Below are 23,842 nucleotides of genomic sequence, written 5' to 3'. Positions count from 1 at the left end.
TGCGCCCAAAAGCGGGTATCAGGTTTGGGGTGTGACTGGTATAGCTCGATCCTGTCCCCGGTAGTACGATCGAGCTATCCGAAAACCCTCTGGTTTGAGTTTTGGGCGACGTGGACATTACTTAACGAAGTGACCCACTATGCCACAATAGTAGCAGGCGTTATCCACCCTCCTACGTTCCCTTTCTAGGGGAGTTATTGGGCTCCTGATACCCCCGATTTGCATGGGTTCTTGGGAAGAGTTAGGAGAAGGATGTGCTGTGTGGGGTGTAGAAGACTGGGCGAAGCCTGCTTCCGCTCTCCTTTCGGACCTCCGTGCGTCCACCTGAAGGGACAGGTCGACCAGATCCTGAAATGCAGTGGGTAATGAGGGGACTACCGATAATGTGTCTTTCATGGGATTACTGAGGCCCCTATAGAATACCACCGCCTTTTTGCTCTCAGGCCATGATGTTTCAGCGGAGAGCTGGTTAAACCGGGTTATGAACTCAATAAGGGAACCCCTACCCTGATTCAAGTCCAGGAGTTCCAGGTCCCGAGACTGGACTTTATGCCTGTTATCAAAGACCTGGGACATTTCAGTGACAAGAAGATTGAAATCGTATAGGGCCGGGTTATCATTCTCCAACAAGGGGTTGGCCCATGCGGCGGCTGTGCCAGCTAGCTGGGAAAGGGTAAATGCAGCTTTAGTAGTGGAATCGGGGAAGGCCTGAGGTCGGCACAGGAAATGCAGCTTACATTGGTTTAGGAAGGTCCTGAATTTCTTGGGATCCCCATGGTATCTTTCGGGGGCTGCCAACAGGAATGGGGTGGGTAGTACCACAGGAATAGGATTCTGAGGTGGAGGTGGAGGAGCAGGAGGCGGAACAGGTTGAGAAACGGGGTGTATCCCCAAATTCCGCGTCTGGGAGCAAAGGGTGTCTAACACTCTGTATGTTGTCAAGGCGTTGATGGATAGCAGTGTTGGCGGGCGCCATGTCTGCCCGTAACACTGTGATGGCTTGGACCATAGCAGTCATGGGGGTCTTCAACGTTCCCCTCCATTGCCTACACGACAATAGGCTTCACAGTCTGTTGAGACTTGAGTGTCGTGTAGGCAGAAGAGGCCTCCGTCCCTCAAATGCCACACAGAGAGAACCCAAAGTCACTCTCTGTGCAACCATTGAGGCCACAGGCAGAGATGTTCAAATCCGGGACCGCAAACCTCTGGGACCCCAAGCTGCTGCAAGAAAACACGGGTTAAGTACCAAGCAACTAACAGTAACCACAGTGCCAGAAACAATGCAAAAGGTCTTACCAGGGGGGGGGTCAAGGAGGAGGTAATGAACCTAAGAGAGAGATCCGGGACCCACGTGGACCGTTGTACTCCAGAGGGAGTGGTAGTCCACTTTCCACCTGATGATGGTAGCGTGGTAGTCAGCTATGGAGCTATGAAACAGGAAGTCCAAAAGGAACCAGATGCAAGATGGAGAATCCGGGAGGCAATCCAAATAACAGTCCGCGATCAAAAGCCAAAACATGTCCAAGGTAACACAGCCAGAGGGTTGATCCAAGAGGAGTCCGTAGAACAGGCAGGGTCGATTCCAAGAGTAGCCAGAAGTCCAAAGAGATACGTGACGCCAAACAAGATGCAAAGCACAGCTGTGAAGCGGAGTGTACCCGGGCTTCCTGTGTTTAAATAATCGTGCTTCTGGTCACGTGGTGCGCTACTGGATAACGTGAGTGGACAAGCGCGTCACATGACCTTACAGTCCCGCGACGCGGAAGCCTGATGTTGGTCCTTCGCGATCCCAGCGCCAAGGTAGCTGCCAGTGCAGAAATGGCCGTAGTCTGGCAGGAGCTCTGTTACGGACAAGGAGCGCCCGTGCACGCGAGCTGCCAGGAGTCCACGTGAGTCCCGGAGTGGGAAGGGAGAAAGGGATGGGGGCGGGGGCGTGCCATAGGGACAGCACGGTTCCGGGCCAGTACAGGTGTGCATGTGCGTGTGACAGGGATCGTGACATAAATGCCTACAACCAACTGGGGCTGTGAGATTTTTTGCCTCCCTCCCCCCTCCCTCCCCTTCAAGGTATTGAACATAATACCTGTTGCCCTCAGTTCTGTCTCTTCGCCCTTCGTTTTTTCCATGAGGGTCTGCGTCCTGGTTTGGTGGCGTACGAGTTGGACTGGGTGTGTACAGCCGGTCCACTATCGGACCACCAGTGAGGGTCGTAACGGCTATTATCATTTTAGCGTTTTGAGCTCCCTCCCCCCATTCCTTCAAACATTATAATAAACATTACAATAAACAACAACTTTTACTGTTAAATAGTAAATGTAGTGATACATGCGGTTTCCGGATTTATCGTCCACCGGCTGTTCGTCCTTGTGCTCCAGGCCCGTTGTGAATCTGGCCTAGCAGCATGGGTGTGCCGGGTTCCAGAATGCTGGTAAATCTCCGAACAGTGATATCGAGGTAAACATCACTGAGATATGGCACTTAAATGAACAGTATAATTTGTTACTGTCTGGCGTGTCGTTGGGTCGTCTATACTTTCTGGATCCCTTGACTCTTTTCCTCCTCGGACCCTGGTGCTCCCATCTCGCTCTGTCTTGCATGGGTTCCTCTTGTGCTCCTTCTTTTGGGCCTGTCCCAAGGAGGTCACGATACACTCTCGAATTTCTTCTTCGGAGCGGAGCAATATCTTCCTGCTTCCATGCTCGAACGTGAGGGAGAAGGGATATCCCCACCTGTATCCCGTACCTTGATCTTTAAGCCATTTCGTTAGGGGGCTAGAGCGACGTCGCAGTGCCAGGGTGAGCGAGGATAGATCCTGAAAGATGGTCATCTGAGCCCCCCCCCACCCGAGAGTGAGGGAGCCCCCGGACCTGGCCTTCGCGAGTATCCTTGTCCTGTCCTGATATCTATGGAATCTGACAAGGACCGACCTCGGGCCGCCTGGTTGGCCGCCGGCTCTATGTATTCTTGGTTTTAGGTTTGTCGATGTTCTCGTCTGCCGCAAGGATTTTGATGATATTGTGTATTGTTTGTTTGAGGTCTTCTAACCGTAGGTTATTCCTTCTTTCTCTATTTTCTAAGTCGTCTATCTTCAGGCGAATTTCGTCCTCCCTCTTCTCTATGTTGCGTATCCTGAGGTCCAATTGGGCTTCCAGGGTTTCTATCGAGGCTTGGTTTTTCTCGGCGCCCTCCAGTCTCTCCTCGATGTTATCCACTCTCTGGGTGATCGTATCGATTTTACTGCTTAGGTTAGCCCCCATGTTTTGGATTTCACTCAGGAGGGCGACGATGTCTCCCTTGGTGGCTGCCGCTCCTGTCTCCGAGGCTTCCAACGACATTATGGTTCTTGTATCCGGGTCTGGAAGTAGCGGGGTATATGCGTATCTGGCCAACTTGCTTTTAATGCTAATATGGTACTTGAGTGCGAGGAGGCACACGGCCCGGCAGTGGGGGCCCCTATCCTCTGCACTGCTGTGTTATATGATTCTTGAAGTATGCTGTGGGACGTTGTGCAGGGTGTCCGGTGGATCGGAGGAGGCACACGCCCTGGGTCCAGAGGCCCTACCCTCCGTTTAATAATAAATAATAATTTCGCATTTATATAGAGCTACGAACCCTCAGGTATCTGAGCGCTGCTTATTATTACCCACGGTGTGTGGTGCACATTTATCGACCTCGGAAGGATGAAAGGCTGAGTTTGGCCCTGCCGGGATTCGTACCTGCGCTAGCAGGATCGGCACGATGTCAGATCGAGCACTTTACTCGCTGTGCCACTTGACCGGCTACTTTGAGTTGGCTTCTGTCGATGAGCCCAATGCGATGTCAGGGGTGCTCCAGTGTTGGTGCGGGCCTGTGTGTAGGCACTGGTGGGGTTGTGTGGGACAGGTCCCTTAGCAGGGGGCTTCGGCTCTAGTTAAAGTTCAGGGGGGGGGCCCATTCAGATATTCCGTTTCACTTCGTCGCTGGTCCGCCTGTCCGGTTCTTGGAGGGGCAAAGGACTGGCGGTTGCACATAGGAGGGCACACGCCCGAAAGGTGGGGGCCCAACCCTCTGCGTTGCCCTCGATGCAGGCCCACACTCCTTGCCTTGTATGCTGTGGCCTTTAGTGTTGCATTCAACAGGGATTCCGTGAATAGTTCCTCAGTCGCTTGCGGTGGGTCCAGGACCGCTAGTTATGGTGTTGTGGACGAGGTCTAGACTTGGTGTGGGGTGCTCGCAGGGCAAAATGCTTCACATGGGAGGTGGGAGGAGTTTCTTGACTCTGAGCATGTTGTTGCCCTCTGGGGGGAGTCAGACGACTGTTGGTTCTCTTGTGGTGGTGGGGGGAGCAGTGCCTCTACAGGGGCTGTCTAGTGGAACAGCCTCACTGCGTTGTGCACTGCACCATCACAAGTGAAAGGAGAGCATGGCACAAGGTGTGCTGTAGGGCGCCTATAGTTGGGGGCAGTTTAAAGGCGCATAGAGCTTTGTGGGGTCTTGACTTAGGCCTGTGTTGGATTTGTGGAAAAGTACAGGGGCCACAGCAGGGCCAACGGCTTCAACTGGGCGGTGGAATCTTTCCCCCTAGGCCACCAGAGCTGTATTAGTTTGGGCCCTCCGGGCCTTCTGGGGCAGGGGTGTAGACAAAGGTCAGCGTGCAAGTGCCCTTCCTCAGGGGTCGTGTGTCAAGTCTTGTTGTGGAGGGCGGCGCGCTCAGCAAGGGGCCTACGCAAGCCTGCTGCCGTGGCTCCGGCCCGATCTTCAGCTGGGGGTGGGGGGAGGGTGCGCCTCTCCTCAGTGACCAGAGCAGCACCACCCAGCCGCGGACCTCGGGCTGGGAGCGCCCTGGGAGGAGATGGGGGGGGGGGGGGGGGGGGCTCAGGTCGTATGTGGTGCCTCCGCGCATTCCGGGGGTTGGGGGGCCACTTTCCCTCTCTGCGGCTTCACTCCGCGCGGCAGGGCACTGGAGGCTGGTGCAGCACATGCGGCCGCACGGGGGGTGTGCACACGGACTCAAGTGCTGGGTGTTCGCCCGCTCCACAGGAGTTTCGGGACAGGCAGGGAGACGGAGACTGCTGGAGGGAGCTATTGCATTTTGTAAGTGGCTTTGAATTCCAAAATATTTACGCTGGATATGCTCCATTTCTTCGAGTAGTTGTTTGGCTGTACCATGTAGAAGATTGTTATTTAAATTGGCTAGTGCTAAAGCAGAACGTTTAGCATAGAGTTTATGGACCAGATTGCTTATAGTTGAATGATGTGTTGATATCATTTTGGTATGATGGAAGGTGATTTTGCAAATGGGTCCTGAAATGCAGGCTAATGAATGTCCTTGTCCTGTGCATTTGCGCACTGGACATGCATTCATATTTTGTAGTAGTTTCATTTTGAATTTGGCTTTGCTTTTTACATATTGATTGAGGAACTGGTGTAAAGATTTGAGAGATTTTTTTGGCAATGTTACACATTGATGTGCACGGCCATTTGTAGACTGTATGTTTTGGTTCAGTGAAATGGAGAGGTGATGCTGACTTTTCTGGGAATATTTTTGTGAGCAGCGTTTCTTGTTTCATAATGGTATTAAGTTTTTCATACCCTTGTCCACTGCCATGTATGGCAGTTGGGTTTGTTTGCTTTTGTTTGTATTCTTAATTAAAATATAGGTCTGTGCTCGTGGCGTGACTCCATTCACCTCCACAGATGTTTAAGAAGTTATTTTTGTTGATATTTTGTAGTTTAGTAGTTACTTTTGTTAGTGGTTTCCTTCTGTTTAAAACTAAAATAAATAACTTCCTTTTGAGAAGGATTGCACTGTCTGAGAGCTTCTAGGATTAATTTTCTACGGTAGGTTTTAAGGGTTGTGCATGATTTCTCTCCTGTTTTCATAAAGTTCTGAAGGAATCTGGCAGAACATTTTTTGTAAAAGAATTTTTTTTTGGTATGGTTACTTGCCACTACATCAAGATTTATAGGTGCAGTGTTAGCAGTAGTGGTAACTGAAGTATCGTTAATCACTTGCTTTCATTTTACATTTTGAAAGAGGAGGCAAAGTTTCTGTACTGGAAGCTTGTTTGTTTCGCTTAATGACTGTATTAGCTGTTTTGTTTGAACCTTTGTACAAAGTCTGCAAGAGATGGAGATGGATGCTTATTTTGGACACTTTTTTATTTTGATTTGCTCTACATCTGCGTTGCTTTCTCCAGAGTTGCTTTTTGGTAGGCATTCTTTGGGGTCTGTTGGAGAGAAAAAAGTGTGGGTTGGACTGTGGAGGTGTGCGATTGTGCAGTGGGCAGCTACATCAAGTTGGGAAGTCTATTCTTGTATTTATGTGTTTTCTATACTGGGGGTCAGATGACAATACAAAGTATGCAGCTGGTGAGGGGAAGCACCAATACTAAATCTAATGGTACAGGGTTAATACAATTGTTTGTTCTACAATACTAGAATTCTAGTGTGTTTGAGTAACACAACATTATGGTAGTATTGCACTTACTTTTTTGTATGGAAAGAGTAGGTCTCTTCGAAGTGATTGGGTCCTCCGTATTCCACATCTATGACAGGTAATCACCACAGCTGTGCTGCTTTGGAAAAATGTCCTACGTCGATACGCTGTCCTTGAGGGCTTCTGTCGAGCTGACGTCACCGGATGCTATAAGTAGGACACACGACGCCCGCAGCCTCAGTTCCGTTTTTTTACACAAACGCATTTGCTTCGGAGATCTCGGCGCACCTCGGTTCTTCTGAGTTATTCTCTCGGTTCTTTGAACTTGTTCATTTGTGAAGTTTCTTGTGATGTCTTCATCTTCTTCGACCCCGTGGCCGAGTTTCAAGAAGTGTCGGGACTGCGGTTCCAAGATGTCGCTGACAGACTCGCACAACGCCTGCCTCTGGTGCCTCGGTGAGGACCATGCCACGGATGATTGTGACGATTGCCAGTCGTTAATATCGAAGGCCTTGCGGGAGCGTAAGAAGAAGCTTTCTGTTGGTAGGGTGTCCAAGCCCCGAAAGTCGAATCCGCTGGGCTTTCGACTGACGATTCGAGAGGCGACTCTCCGCATCGTCGGCGTAAGTCCAGGGGCAGGGGGTCTCGGTCCCGGAGTGGATCCCGCCATTCCTCTGCCTCTTCGAGGTACTCGTGGAAGCGCCGTCACCAGTCGCCTTCCCTGTCCTCGTCCGAGGACTCCGCCCGTCGGCGGGTTGCTTGTCCCAACAAGCATTCCTCTCCTGCGGAATAGGATTCATTTCGCAAGGAGATGATGGCGATTTTTCAGTCGCAGGGCTCCATTCCATTTGCGCTGTTGAAAGACTCCAGCAGGGAACGTGCTAGGGCCCCGTCTCGCGCCGTTGAAAGACTCCAGCAGGGAACGTGCTAGGGCCCCCGCTCGCACGCCTTCGGGCTCGTGCGGGCGGCGCGCTCACCGGGAGCCTTCGAGGTCCCAGTTGGACAAGGTGGATCCTGCTAGCCTTGCCCGCTCCAGGTCCCGGTCCTCAACGCCCTCGAGATCGTCGGAGCCTGTGAGGTCTTGGAAGAAGACATCGATGCCTTCGGCGCCAAGGCCGTCTAAGGACTCTCTCGAGGCTCCGCCTCCGAGGAAGTCATCAACGCCATCGGCGCAGAGGCTGTCGAAGAACATGCTCATGGCACCGCCCTGGAGGCCTGTGTCGATGCCTTCGCGCCACGCTCGATGCCGATTCTGTCGACGCCTTTCGAGGCGACTTTATTGGAGGTGCCCCGGAGACCGGTGGAAACCCCAAGGAAGGCCCTGCAGAAGTCTGTGAGACCTGTTTTCGAGCCTTTTTCTATGCCCTCATCCAGGGAATTGTTCCAGCCTCTGGACTACATCTCAGTGGTGGATGAAGGGTCTGATGAAGGTATGGTTCCTGCAGAGGTTCCGGACGAACTATTGTCTGGTCATAGCCAGCTCGAAGACCTGCATCAGTCTTTGCACGACGCCAGTGGTCTGGACACCTCTCCGGAGGTGGAGTTCGGTGGGCCTGAGCCTGGCACGCACGCTGAGTCCTTGTACCGGCACCTTATGTCGAGGGTGACTGAATACTTGGGGTGGTCTGCGCCACCAGTGGATTTTCTGCAGGATGACCTGACAGATATCCTTGACCAAGGTCCACCCACTGACCCGGTACTGCCATTCCATATGGCCTTGCAAAGAAGGGTGGCGGCGGCTTGGACTGCTCCGGAGAGTCTCCCGGCACTGAGCAAGTCTTTGCCGAGAAAATACCGTCCAGCCAGTAGCGACCCCGGCTACTTGACTACGCACCCCACTCCGGAGAGTTTGGTGGTGCAGGCGGCTACGGCACCAGCAAAGCGGGCGTTGTACCCTCTTGATAGGGACGACAAGCATTTTTATGGCTGGGCGAAGAAAGTGTTTTCTTCAGGGGGTATGACTTTACAGGCAGACAACTCTGTGTGTGCCTTAGCACGTTTCACTCATACTCTGTGGAATTGTCTCATTGGCGGCTGAACAAATTCCCGAAGGGGAGGAACGGGATGGTTTTCTTGCCCTCGTTCAAGATGGCAAGGATGCCATGTGTGAATCCGTTCAGTCGGGTCTGGACATGGCAGATTGTGTCAGCCGGTCCATGGCGGCGAGCACCGTGATGTGCAGATTTGCGTGGTTGCGGAAGTCGGGGTTTGCTCCTGACGTACAAGCCCGGCTCCTCAACATGCCCTTTGATGGTGAACATCTTTTTGGCAGCACGGCTGACGAGAGCCTGGAGAGGTTGCAGACCTCTAAAGCTGCAGCAAAGTCGTTGAGTGCTGCAGTTCGCCAACCTCCGCCTTTTCGTCATAGGGGACAGCAATGGAGAGGAGGTTTCTTTCGGTACTAGTCTTCCTTTGGTAGATCGAGTGGAGCTGCAAGTCAAAGGGGCAACCGTAGGAGTACCAGAGGTGGAAAACGAGGTACTTGAGGTGCCAAGGCCACTTGGGCAGTTGCCTCTTTGCCCTCGGGCACTGCTGCAGCTGCTTCAGCTCAGTCATGAGGCCATGTCCCATGGTTCGCTGGTTGGGGAAAGGCTGGTGCAGCATCTTGTAGAATGGTGTGCCATTACTTCAGATGTGTGGGTTCTGGAGATCATAGCCCACGGTTACTGTCCTCCTTTCTGGCAGAGGCCTCACGACAATCCACCAGGTAATCTCTCTTTGAAGAGTCTGTATCCGCTCTTTGCGCAGGAAATCAAATCCCTGCTGGAGAAAGGCACCATAGAACTGGTGCCTGTAGCGGAGAGGAACAAGGGATGGTATTCCCCTTATTTTTTGATTCCGAAGAAAGACGGGAGATTGAGACCCATCATGGACTTGCGTGGTTTCAACAAGCTCCTCAGGAAGGACAAGTTCAAGATGTTTACGCTCTCAACGCCTCCAGGCCCTTCAACTTCAGGACTGGTTGGTGTCTCTCGACCTCGGGGACGCTTATTTTCATGTGCCAATTCATCCCAAGCAGAAGAAGTACCTGAGGTTCGCGGTTGGCGACTCACATTTTCAGTTTCGGGTTCTGCCATTTGGATTGACCTCCGCCTCAAGGGTTTTCACCAAGCTAATGGTGGTGGTGGCAGCGTATCTCAGGAAAGGGGGGATTCACGTCTACCCCTACCTGGACGATTGGTTGATCAGGGCGCACTCTCCCAAGCAAGCCCTGGATCATTTGTCAGTCACCTGCCACTCACTTCACAGGCTGGGCTTCTCCCTCAATTTAATGAAGTCCCACTTGACGCCAACCCAGCGGCTCCAGTACATCAGAGCAGTGCTCGACACATCCCTGGGGCAGTATTTCCCTCCCCAGGTGTGGCTCATCACATTCTCCAGATGGTGCACAAGTTTCAACATGCCCAGAGTCTCCCGGCGTTCGAGTTCTTGAGGTTGCTCGGCCTCATGGCATCCTGCATTCTTCTGGTGCCAGAGGCCAGGTTGCGGATGAGATCTCTGCAATGGGCTCTCAAGCTCCAGTGGTTGCAGTCCTCCGGCAGGATGTCGGACCCCGTTCAGGTGCTGCCTTCGGTTGCCCAGGATCTTCTGTGGTGGGCCATCGAAGGCAATCTGATGAGGGAGGGGGGGGCTCCCTTTTGGCTACCCTGGCCGGAGGTAACGATCGTGTCGGACGCGTCCCTCACGGGATGGGGAGCTCATGCCAACGAGATGACAGTCAGCGGTCGTTGGTCTCCGTCGGAGTCCAGACTCCATATCAATCTGTTGGAGCTGAGGGCCATCAGGCTAGCCCTGAAGGCTTTTCTGCCGACTGTCCGAGGAAAGAATGTCCTGATTCTGACGGACAACACAGTGGCAATGCACTACCTCAACAAAAAAGGGGGGGGGGCAGGGTCACTTCCTCTGTGCAGGGAGGCGATGCAGCTCTGGTTCTGGGCCATCCAGCAGGAAATTTCCATCTCGGCAGTTCATCTGGCCGGAGACGACAAACTAGGCAGCGGACGCTCTGAGTAGGCAGAGCACGGTCTCTCACGAGTGGGAGCTGGCTCAGAAGATTCTCCTGGTGATCTTCGCCCTTTGGGGGACCCCTCAAGTGGATCTCTCCGCCACCACTGTCAACCGCAAGTGCGAATTCTGCTTGCGGGACTTTCCTCTAAGAGGAGCCTTAGGGGACGCATTTGTAGTGGAGTGGTCCTTCCCACTGCTGTATGCGTTTCCTCCAGTCCCCGTCATTCCGCAAGTGCTACGGAGGTTGCGGAGGTTCGGTTCCCATATGTTCCTCATTGCTCCGGCATGGGCCAGGAGAACGTGGTACCTGGACCTTCTAGACATGTCCATCTGCCCTCCATGCCGTCTTCCCTACCGAGCCGATCTGCTCTCACGGGAGGGGGAGGTCAGGTTCTCCATCCAGAGGTCAAGTCCCTCAACCTTCATGCTTGGCTTCTGAAAGGTTGAGGTATAAGGATTGGGACCTCCCTGAAGATGTGATGGAGGTGTTGCTTTCGGCCAGAAGGCCCGCAACAAAGTCCTTGTACCGTTGGAGAAAGTTCTGCGACTGGTGCAGGGTCAAGAATGTGGATCCTTTTTCATGTGCCATTCCTGTGGTTCTTTCTTTTTTGCTTTCGTTAGCCCACAAGGGCCTGCAAGTGGGTACCGTTAAAGGTTACCTGGCGGCGCTGTCCATCTTGAAGCTCTCTTCTTAGGAGTGTTCTTATTTCAAAATTCCTTTGATTTCTCAGTTTCTCAAAGGGCTCACTAATGTGTTCCCGCCGTCACCTTTCCAGGTGCCAGGTTGGGATTTGAACCTGGTTCTAAAAGTCCTAATGGGAGCTCCGTTTGAGCCTTTACATTCTTGTCCTTTGCGACTGCTAACCCTTAAAACTGTATTTTTAGTTGCGCTCACTTCCGCTCGCTGAGTGAGTGAGTTGCAGGCACTTTCCGTTAAGCCACCCTTCACTGTGTTTCATAAGGACAGGGTTGTCCTTGGGGTTCGTCCTTCTTTTCTTCCGAAAGTTGTGTCGGAATTTCATTTAAGCCAGAAGGTGGTTCTTCCGGCGTTCTATCCTCCTCCGCATCCTGGGAAGAAAGAGGAGAGGCTCCATAGGTTGGATCCTAGGAGAGCTTTACATTTCTACAACTCACGCCTGTCCCGGGTCAGAGTGGACGATCAGCTCTTTTTAGGATACGCTGGAAGGCGTTTTGGCGAAGCTGTTACTAAAAAGACTTTGTCTAGATGGATTGTCTTGACAATTTCTGAATGTTACCGATTGGCGGGTAAGGACCCTCCGGTGGGCTTACGAGCCCATTCCACTAGAGGTGTGGCTGCCTCTACTGCTCTGCTGAGGGGTGTTCCCATTTGTAACATTTGCGAAGCAGCCACATGGGCCTCTGTCCATACTTTTGTCAAACACTACTCCCTGGATTCTATCCATGGGCAAGATTTGGCCTTTGGCAAGGCGGTCCTCTATTCTGCAATTTAATTGGGCATTCTAAAATTCTAAATTCTTTTCCCACCTCCATACGTTGGTACTGCTTTGGGATTCTGTCATAGATGTGGAATACGTCGGAAGACCCAATCCCTTTGAAGAAAAAGTTACTTTCTTACCTGGTAACGTTCTTTCGATGGGATGGCCCGACGTATTCCTCATCGCTCCCTCCCTAGCTGCCCCTCTACAGAATTTCTTCTGCGATTGCAGCTTTCGTTTCCGCAAGGCTTTTTGTAGTCATACTGGCAGAAGATTGGTGCCACACGTTCTGGGAAAAAACTACAACTGAGTCTACGGGCGTCGTGCGTCCTACTTATAACATCCGGTGACGTCGGCTCAACGGAGGCCCTCGAGGACAGCGTATCGACGTCATCGACGCAGACGGCGAAAATTTTTCCGAAGCAGCACAGCTGTGGTGATTATCTGTCATAGATGTGGAATACGTCGTCGGACCATCCCATCGAAAGAACGTTACCAGGTAAGAAAGTAACTTCTAAATTCTTGTTCGTACTTCAGACACAGCTGCTTTTCGGGAGAGGGGTCTTCACTGGAATTGTAAAAGAAAGAAGTTAGTAAATATGTGTGTTTATAGCACTGTTGTTAATGTAAACATTGATTTTTTTGTTTTGTTTTTGCAGTAGTAGTGTTTTTATGATAACTGAGCATAGTATGTACATGCACTTTCCTTTGCCTATGTTAATGTTAGTGCGTGGTACAAATGTCCTTTAACATTATCACCACCGGAGTGGTCCTCTGTCGGCTCTGAAAGAGGAGGGGAGGATGAGTTAGTGAGAGGAGGCAGGAAAAGTGCAAGAGAGCAGTGATGTGCTGCTGGAGGCCTCAGCACGGTGGGTCCGTTGGCTGGGCCTGGGGTGTTTGCGGCCGGTAGTCATCGTGTAATGTTGTGCAAGACTATGTGTGTTTTTATTTTGTTGTTGCAATGTAGTGAAGTTTGTGCGGTTTGTTGTGCTGTAGATTTTGGTTGGTTGTTTGGTTTGGAGTTTGAGAGGTGTATGCAGAAAGGGAAATTGTTAGTAGGGTTGGTTAGTTTGCATCTCTATGCTGAATTCAGGCGCATGGCTTGCGCAGTCTCCCCTGGTGCGGCTCTGTCCTGATCTGGGTCCAACTGGCATACAAGGTTCCTTACTCCTCTGGCCCCCACCTCTAACATGCGCTCTCATAGCTCCACTTATCCTCCCTTCATACTCCTGTGGCCAGTGCACCTGCCAATGTCAACCTCTCGGGTAGAGTGGTGATTGCCAATATCTCGACAATTCCACCCCACTGTGGTACCTGGCGGTATGTCCTATGTGCATCCTGTGTATTTTACTTAGAATCTTTTAGTTGAACATGCTTTACAAACGTACAGAGCACACTTGGCTTCTTAAGGCTGTGTTATTGCATTTTAGGAGATAGAGATAATCGTATGGTTTTTTTTTTGCTATTTTTATACGGTAAATGGCAGGAACTGTACAGAAAAGCATGCAATGTATGCCTTTGTGAAGGTGTGGGAAATGAAGCGGAAGGAGTTGATGTAGAGGCAGTGGTGTTTCAACTAGGAGCCTTTCTAATGATATTGTTGATCTGTGTGCATGAATAAAGATGCATGTACTCATCCTGGCTGCGTGTCATTTTATAATACTCTACAAAGCCTTTTTCCACAATTGTACTGTTATTTCTTTCATCTTTTAACATGAAATGACACTTTTCGAGGTAGCTGTGTGTAAACAAAAATTTGGAGAGCAGACAGGTTTGCAAGTGACACTTGATCATAGCAGATGGGAGAAATGACAGTACGTTTATTTTACAGGTTATACAGGGTAAGTGGCAGTTACTGTTTATATGCATTAATACAAGAGCTGTACATGTACTGTGCAGAAAATATTCATACCTGTAGTTTTGTTCATGCATGTGGATGTGCATGAATCTGCAAGTAGAAATCTTGAGTTTTATAGTAGTTGTTGCTGTAGGTCCTTTGCAGTCACAGCCCAATTGTACTGAGGGTGATCAATAGTACATCTAAAGTCCTGATCTGTCATGATGGAGTTAGAAGTAGAGGTTTTGCATGTGATTGGTGGATGGTTGTGTGACTGCTTAACAGTAGCCAATGAGGAAATGATGCTGAGGGTGAAGTGGAAAGGGTAGAAGGGCTGCCCCATTGTTATGCGCTCCGCAGACACCGCGTGCCACATACGGGACTTCTCAAACTATCTGGCATGGAAATAGGCATGTAGGGATCAGCCAATCAGGTGTTGAGGTTGTGGTTTGTATTGAACGAGGCTGTGTGTAGTGAAGATGGCAGAGGTGGAGAAAGTCAGGGTGTTGGTGCTCGGAGATATGTTTGTGAACGATTTGCAGAAGTATGCTAAATGTAGGAATGTGGCAAAGAAGTTTGATGTAAAAGGAGTGGAGGTGGTGTGGAGTACTGTGCCTGGCTACAATTTGCGGGCAATTGTACAAGTTTGAAGATATGGGCAAGGTGAACAGTCCATGTGTGATTGATCTGCACTGTGGTGCTTTGAATGTGGGCTATGTCAGTGCCCCATCTTTGTTGAAAGATGTAGAAAACTTGGTTCAGGCAGTAATGAATCTAGTTCCAAATGCCAAGCTAATTTTTTCTGGTTTAGTACCTAGGGCAATATGGGACAATAGTTCTGATTTAGTTCTGATTTTGTGTTTGTTTTTTTTTTTTTGTTCTCAGCAAAAGATGGCTAGGTGTTTAATCAAAACGAGGCATGTTTGCTTTTATGCTTAGAGCTGGCATGTTCTTTTGCCACAATGACAACATTGACTCTGGTAATGTTGATTATTTTAAAGAAGACGGCATGTCTTCTTTATCTTTTATGGGAAAAGCCATGCTGTTTTGGAACATAAGGATTGCTTTAGAGAAGCTAATGTGAAGGATTTTTGGAGGAAAATAAGGGAAAAAAACTCCAAAGAAATACAAAATAAAAGGGGTTTCTGACCCATCCTACAAAAAAACCAACAAAAAAGGTCCTTTTCAGAGCCAACCTGAAAGGGGAAATGGGGCACACTATTTAAATAAAGTTTCATTTCCCCACTCTCAGATTTTTCGATTTGTCCCCAGACAGCGCGTATTACATACAGGGATTTTGAGGTTGGGAAGTATGCAAATGAGACTTGGCAGAGCAAGGGATTGGTCAATAAAGTTTGCTGGGTGTGATGTGCAAGGAGAGAGTTTGTCAGTCTTTTTCCTGAGAGGAGAGCACATAGCTATGGCTGTGTTTCAGAAAGCAAATTGTTTGTTTGGATTTTGGGAGATTCTTGGATAAATTGGTTGGAGGTTCATGCAGATAGCTGTGGAGTGGCTGCACATCTTGGATTCCCTCATGTGGAAGTGCACTGGCATGGAGTGCGTGGAATGAAGCGGCTGGATTTGGTACATGTTTGTGCTGCTTTGATGACAGTGTCATCCAGACATTATTATTCATTGTGGAGGGAACAGTTTAGGACATGTGCCTGGAATCTGCATCACAATTTGCAATGAAAGAAGGACTTGGGAGAGTAATGGACATGTTTCCAAACTCCCGAGTAATTTATTTTCTCTTATAGCGCAGAGACAAATGTGGCTGCGTTCTTCTTCATTTGGTCCACAAATGTAGAAAGTGAGGCGCAATGTCAACAAGGCTGTTTGTGCCTTTTTGAGAGATGTTGGCATGTCCTCTTTTTCACAATGAAAATATTATGTTGGGTAGCACACACATTCTTCGCAGAGATGGAGTACATCTTTATTATGCTGGCAGTCAGATATTTCTAGAAAATAACCAAAAAGCATTGGAACCCTTTTTGGAATACTAGCAATCCATTCTGCAATAGGTGTTGACCATTTGAAGTTTTCAAAACACAAAAAGGCTCTTTTCATACACTTCTATTTTTGAACTGTGAAAGGCAGCTCTGAAAAGAGCCTCTTTTTGGGGTTTTTATTTTATATTTTTAGTTTTTTTTAAAAAAACACGAAGGAGGGTAAGGCAAGGACACCAACCATGGGAAAAGAAAGGGCAGGTGGAGAAAGGAAGATGTAGGGGTGGGCCTTATTCAGGTAGTTAGCAGTCCTTCTCGTGCTCCATGACCGCAGCCTTGAAAGCATTTCAAAGGGTCTCCCCCGCCCTGCAGATTACTGCGTCGCAGCACATGCACAATACTGTGACCCTCGAAAGGTAAGGGTCAACAGCATCATATATGGCCTCTGAGGCATTTGGAGGGATGCAATGTCCCACAGGAGTGTCTCTTGTGGTGGCAGGAGTGGAAACAGAGGATGCTGCATGGTAACTCAGCCTACTACGTTTATCGCAGGGTACAACCTTACGAATAGCCCCACCGTGGAACAACCTTAGGTGTCGCTTCATTGATGTAGTACCATAGCTATACGAACCAGGCTTGCCGCGACTCAGCACCATCTGGCACTGAGTGCAGCGCACCTTGTTTGCACATGCTTTTGGTACTGCATCAAGAGTGGCAAATAACCTCCACACCCAAGATTCACGATGAGTGCTAGTAGTGGGGACTTCCACTATCTCATCCTCTTCATCCTCTTCATCACTCTCCTCTGCAGGCCCTTGGGGCGGTGATGGTGGTGGAAGGGGTGGTGCTGAGACAGCAGTAGCACCAGCAGCAGCCATGGATGCCATCAGGACAGCTCTTAGCAATCAGCAAATAGCAAAAGCAGGTCAATATGCAGTAGTAGAAAGACAGAATGAGGATCAGCTCTGGGGTGTGGCCTTTTATAGGGATGCTGGGGCACGCTTTGTGGACATCCGCACTGTCCGCAAACACTTCGAACACCAAGAAAGGGCTCAAAAACTTCAAAAAAGTATGTGGATCGCCAGGGACATTGTCTGGGACATGTGGAATGGTGAACTTCTACTGGAAAATACCTTGGATTGCTCAAAAAAGCACTTTTTAAATGTTCGGGGGCCTGGCCAGTGTCTGTGTACAAGGACCCACGCTCAGCGTGGATGCGGTCACATGATGACATCGCCGACACGTTCGCGAATGGGACGGCTGTTCGTAGAACACCAAATGCGCAGGGTCAATTGTGCGCATGCACACGGATGTTCTACGGACAGTGTTCCAGTCCCAGAACTAATTAAAAGTGCAACACGTGCAGCGGACAGTTACGGACAGCCGTGCTGTTCTTAGGGCCCAAGAGTGTGATACACATGCGCGCGGGTGTTCTATGGACCGTTTTCAAGTCCCTGTATAAAATAAATGTGCGTCAGAACTTTGCGGACGGTATGTGTGTTCTACGGACATATTCTTTCTGGTTGCGGGCATTGCGAACAGGGGGAATGTTCTTAGGACACCTTAATTTGAATAGTTACGGACATGAGGACTGATTTAGTGTCCTGCGGGCACCCCCATTTTAACTACGAACAGTGCGAATGGGTAGTGTGTCACTAGGACACCCCCTTTTCAGTTAGTTGCGGATATCTTGTGTGTCCTTGGGACACCCCCATTTTGGTTAATTTCGGAAATCCCGGACACCCGCGCTGTCCGCGAATATACCCTAACTGCCTTTTATAAAAAAAATAAGACATAGAAATATAGTAAGAACACACTTAAAATGTGGTTATTGTATAACAGTATAAAAATTACAAAAGAGAGGGGGAAGCAGAAACTGAAACAAATACAGGGGAATTAGGGGTTTGGACATGATGGATGGGAGAGGAGGAAGGGATGGAAGTCTCATTGTAAAGTCTTTCTTGCTGGGGAGGGTTTGGGGATAGTTGACTGGGGCATGGAGAGGGGGAACAGGTACATATGTGACAGTGATATTTAATGTTTTCTTTTATTTGGTCCTCTACAAAGTGTCTTAAAAGAATGAAATATTTCATTAACATATATATATTTTTAGCTCCATTCGCTGCAGAGGATTTTCTAATGTCTCTCTTGGTATATTATTTATAGTGTCTGGTCTGTGTTAAAAAAAAAATAAAAATAAATAAAAATTAAAAAAAGTGTGTGTATGTATATATATATATATATATATATATATATATATTTTAGTACACATAAAGTAATGGTTATTGGCTTATATAGAGAAATGTTGTGTCTACCATTAGTATCACTGTCTTCACTCATTTCATCCCGTGGGAAATTTTCTTCTGGACATTTCTGTGTAAAAAAATAATATAAGTTTTAGTGTACCTAATGCAGAACGTTTACAAATATATAAAATAAATGTAGTGTACTTACCGAAACTAGTAAGTTTTGCTGTCACTGCTGTGTAGGTCTGCCGTTGCTTTTTGCTGTTTAGTTTCTGTGAGGTAATTATGTTGGAGGCATATTTATTTTGTTTTGCTATATTCCATTCTGGTGCATATGCTATTTAAATGGACGGTTGATGTCTTACATATACAGATTGACCTCCGGGTTGCTGAATAAGTGCTACGTCATCTGCATATAACTATATGACTAGTCTGTGTGGTCCCACACTAGGTCCCCTCTGGATGTGCCGCTCTCTGGCTCGCCGCGAGTGACTTCCATAGCGAGGGTAAACCGTAACAGGGACAGCAGACAACCCTGTCGGGTCCCTCTGCTCATCTCAAACTTGCTGATCTTACTCACCCCACTACGATGCTCGCCGAGGGATTTTTATATAGGAGGGAGACAGTTTGATGAAGTGGGAGCCGAGACCTAGCTTTTGAAGTTCTGCAAATAAGTAAGGCCATTCAACAGTCGAAGGCCTTCTCAGCATCTAAAAGAACAGCGACTGCCTGAGACGAAGGATCCAATGCCTCAATGATGGCCTTATCGGAAGGGAAACTGATTACTAATGCAGTACTAAAAAAATACCCTAGACACAGCGGCTACTGCTGGAAGAAATATTGTGGAGGGAACCTTTATTAAAGAGACATTTTTGGCTCAAACTCAAGCTTCAGAGCAGAGACTTGAGCTACTCTTTTTAATATGCCAATAGTTTCTTGGCAAAGCATTTGATCAGGCCCTAGAAACTACAAAAAAAAGAATCGGGAAACATTAAAACAAATTTCAAACCACCCCTTTCAGCAGAGAGAAACTCAATCAAGACTATGTAGATTTCATGGCCAAAGCTATTTGAGGTCTGCAGCACAGACCACTTACTCCTCCGGTGCAGGTTCCTCCTTGGGGTTTGGAAACCATCAACAATTGTCTTCCTCTCCTTCCTAATTTCCAAGACAATTCAGAAGTGGCAGGTGCTGAGGCAGAGGGAAGGTCACACCTCAAGAGGTTCGCTTTCTTCCTCAAAATGACCTGCTGTTCCAGGTCCCCTCCCATATCACCTCCCCACAATGAAACTACGCAACACACACAGAAGGACACTCGCTTGACGCAATCTTCACCAACAAAAATTATCACCACTGATTAAGATATTGTGGAGCGACCACCTTATCATTCCTTTCGTGACCACTCTTCCAACAAAAGCAACCGAACAACCTAAAAATACTTCCTACTATCGCCAAAAGAAACTTGGATCATTAAAGCTAGCAACTTAACTGAACAATTTGAAATCGCACAACCACGGACCAATAGCCCAGTCGGACGTGACCTCAACTGAATAGCAAAGTAACTGCACAGATTGTTCGCTGATACAATAGACGGCCTCTCCCCGGAATAACTCTTCACCCCCTCAAGAAAGAGAGCATTGGCAAATTGGTTTAACCCCTCCTCAGTACCATGGAAAGGAACAACAAGAAGCTCAAACTAGAATGGAGAAAACAATATGACCAGACAAAGAAATTGCACTACCAACGACAAATCGGACCTTTTTAAAAAAAAAAAAAATTGCAAAAAAGAAATACTATGACAAGTGAATCACCAAAAACCATTGCTCAACATCATAAACGAAATGAGGAACCCACAGGGCTGCAACAACGCACTGTTACCCTCACAAAAACTATGCAACGACCTCACAGACCACTTTAAGAATAAAATCGGTGACATCCATCGGATCATTCAAAGCAGACCAGCCAACCAAAACGCACAGACCATCCCACCAACCATCGAACCACAGAATAAACTCGAAAGCTTCCCATAAATATCAGTAGAGACTTTCGTCAAGCTGGTTAAACATAGCAAAAAAGCAGGCTCCCCCATGGATCCATGCCCTCCAGGCATCTACAAATCAACCCTCATGCAGGGCACACCATTGGAACACTTCGGAAACCTCATTAACTTGTCACTCACAACAGGAGAAATATCACAATACTTCAAATCAGCATACATCAAACCTCTCCTCAAGGACACGGCAGGCGACATGGAAGACCACTCGAACGACCACTCTAATTACAGACCTCTCTCAAACATCCCCAACCCAGCAAAACTGCTAGAAACCTACATCTACAAACTAACACAGGAACACACAGAAGAATTCCAGCAGTTGGACCAGGCTCAATTCGGTTTTAGACCCACGAGAGGAATAGAGATGGCACTCCTACCTATATGGTACGATCTAAAAATGCAGATGTTCACACAAACTTCCGCCCTGATACTACCCCAGCTCTCTGCAGCGTTTGATATAGTCAGCCATGACAACCTTATCAAGAGACTAGAAGAAATGGGAATAACTGATTAGCCCTACTCTGGATTAAATCATTCCTAACTAATGGAACGGAAACAGTATGGGTGAAACCCTTCAAATCCCCTCCACGCGTCACCGACTGTAACACACAGATCATCCCTATCCCCACTGCTCTTCAACATCTACCTGACTCATTTAATCAAGCTCATCAAAAGACACAGCCTTACTTGCTGCAACTACGCAGATGACGCACAAATCATCTATAAAATCAAAGACCCACATGAAGAGAACACAACCCTGGAAGATTGCCTAAAAGAACTTTACGAATGGATGACCACAAACCGCCTCAACCCAGGCAAGACAGAAATTGATTATCTCCAAAAACCAGGAAAATAACTGGTACATCCCGTGGCCCAGGGAACTAGGAACAACACGCACACCATCGAAAATAGTCAAAAACCTTGGAGACCCACTTCACGATAACAACAAAAAGAACCACACAACAGCACATGGGAGTCTACCGATCCACAAACCGCACCCATTCTCAGCGAACGGTGCTAACTGAACTGAAGCTGCCAACAGTACATTATAATGTTTTCCATCTACCTAGTCCGCTATGCCCTACTAACACACCCCACCCTCTTGCATTTCAGAGCCGCCAGAGCGCCACTCCGGTGGCGATACTGCACGGTATCGATATCATTTAACATTAACACACGTATAGGAGGGGATCACCTTAGACAATTGGGTGCTGTCAACGGTAAAAAAGGTCATTGCATGGAGTTTCAAGAGCAACCGTCCGATCACCCGCCGAGACACAGAAGGAAACCAGTAGAACATCTAAATATTCTACAGGACGAATTACAAATACTGCTCCAAAAGGGAGCCATAGAACCCGCTCCACCTTCAGAGGTAAACAAGGGTATTTATTCTGTGTACTTCCTTGTTCCAAAGAAAGGCTAAACAAAACTCCCAGTGCTGGACTTAAGGCCATCAAATACTTGGCCACAAAAATTCAGAATGACAACGCTACATGAAGTCATTCCACTGCTTGAAAGAAGTGTCTTTGTGATATGAAAGATGCATACTTTCATATTTCAATGCTGTCAGCACATAAAAAATACCTACAGTTTAATTTGGGTTAAGCACACTATCCATTCAGGGTGCTCCCCTTCGAGATCGCATCAGCCCCTTGTGTATTCACAAAGCTACTAGCAGTAGTGGCAGTGCACCTACGCTGAGAAAGTATTCTAGTGTACCCTTATCTGGACTACTGGCTAATGACGGGAGAAACGCCAAAAATATGTCGGCTGAATACGCAACTAACCATAAATGTTCTGCAGATACGAGCCTTTTGCTGTCAATGAAAAGAAGTCCCGCCTAATCCCCAGCATTAGTCAGAAAAACCATTCCTAGGGGCAGTCATTCAGAACAAAGACACCTTACTTGGTCTTCTCCTCTGAGAGGGTCCAAAACCTAAAACAACAAATACTGTTTTTTAAATTTATTTTTAAATGTGTTTTCAGCCAAATATGTGACTTTTCACATAGTACAAAAACATTTACATATTCAGAATCATATACAGCCGGTCAGCAGATAAGTCAAGGTTGTGCACCTTTTTGGCATGATGGCGTCATGTGTCTTCATTGTGCCTCATGCAAGGCTTCTTATTCATCTACTGCAAGAGTGGTTAGTGAAACTAAATCTAGTAGGAAAAAGTTTAAAAAGGACATCCTGGTCTCCAACCCTGGCCTCCCTCTCGCTGACACCTACTCTAGTGCCTCCTCCAAGGAAACTCTTACTGACCTCCTCTTCTTCGTGCCTTCTCCTGACCAATGGACCCTTCATATGGTCTCTGTGCTCTCTCCTTTCTCCTCTTCTCCCATTAATGATGGCACCCGTTGGGATGTCCTCTTTGCCCCCTTCCACTCCTCTAAGGCCTTCTTTAATGTCTACGCTAATGGGACCATCTTGGTCCAAGTTCCTCAGGCCAACCTCCACCTCTTTGATAGACGCTTCCCGCGCCTTATCAACTACCTTTCCTCTCCTCGGCTACCTTGCCTCCACCCTCCTACCCTGCCCCCTCTCGCGCTCCTTCACCTCCGCAGGGCGTACCTCTGATCTGTACCCCTCCCCGGAAGTCCATAAAGGATGGCAACCTTCTCCACATTGTCACTCTTAACTCTCGCTCTGCCGTCAAACATTCCTCTGATATCTGTCGCCTTCTTGAGGAACTGGACCTTGACATCCTCGGTCTCACCGAGACATGGTTCCCGGCCAGCTCTGTCACCAGCTTTGACACACTCCTACCTGACTGTTCCAAGATCCTCTCCGTGTCCAGGCCCAACCGTGCTGGGGGGTGTGGCCCTGATCTTCCCTGAGTGGACTCCTGCCACTGTCACTCCTACGCAGACCTACTCCTCTTTTGAATGCCTTGTCTGCCGACTCTCTCTCTCTCTCTCTCTCTCTCTCTCTCTCTCTCTCTCTCTCTCTCTCTCTCTCTCTCTCTCTCTCTCTCTCCTAGCCATTCCCTTACCGTGGCTACTATTTATCGGCCACCTGGTTAAATTTCCTCCTTCCTCTCCGAGTGGGCGGACCTCTCCTCGACCACTAAACTCCTCTTTCTTGGTGACTTCAACATCCACCTGGATGCCTCCTGTCCTCCCTCTGGACTCTTTCGCGACCTCTGTGACTCTCTCTCACTCTCTATTCTCCCGTCTGGGCCGACTCACTCTGCAGGGCACACTCTTGATGCTCTGATCTCTTCTGACCTTCCCCTCTCTGTCCCTCTCTCCTCTCCTCTCTCCTGGAGTGATCGCGTTCTCCTATCCTCCCACCTCACCTTCCCTACCCCACGGGAAAAGCCACCCTCATCACTGCCATCCTCCTTCTCGGTCATCCGACCCATGAATCGTGTGTCAGTTGAGGCTTTCGCTGCCACCTTCTCGCCCCCCCCCCCACCTCCTTCGGCTGACTCCCACCCTAATACAGCCCTCTCCACTTTGCTATATCTGATACTCTTGATATCCTTGCCCCTGTTATGAGAATCCGCCTGAAGCCCAAAGCCAAATGTAACTCCTGGTATGACTCGGATCTCGTCACCCTTAAACGCAAGTGCAGGGTGGCAGAGAGGAAATAGCGTGCTTCATGTTCATCCTCTGACAAACTGGCCTGCCATCTGCTCCAAAGGCAATACCGGCTCTCCGTTCTCATCAAGAAGAGGGCCCTAATCCAAGCCTGCATCTCTGCGGCATCTAACAATTCGGCCAAACTCTTTAAAATCTGCAAGGAGCTGGCCAACCCTGCTGCAGTCTCTACCTCTCCTGTCCCCTCCCAGGCCCTCTGTACGGCACTGGCCTCTCGCTTCATCTCAAAAACTCAGGACATCCTGTCCTCACTCTCCTCCTATCACCTCCC

At 48.7% G+C, this 23,842-nt stretch overlaps 1 protein-coding gene across 2 annotated transcripts in view; it reads left to right on the top strand.

The window, feature by feature from the left end:
* Window positions 1-23,842, top strand: part of PTPN4 (protein tyrosine phosphatase non-receptor type 4) — a 2,055,941-nt gene that overhangs the window by 19,595 nt on the left and 2,012,504 nt on the right. The window lies entirely within an intron of this gene.

This window comes from Ambystoma mexicanum, chromosome 9 (assembly GCF_040938575.1).
Source record: "Ambystoma mexicanum isolate Mex_15411 chromosome 9, UKY_AmexF1_1, whole genome shotgun sequence".
Classification (NCBI taxonomy): domain Eukaryota; kingdom Metazoa; phylum Chordata; class Amphibia; order Caudata; family Ambystomatidae; genus Ambystoma; species Ambystoma mexicanum.
Note: the sequence above shows the minus strand (reverse complement) of the source record. Positions and strands in the feature narration are given on the sequence as shown.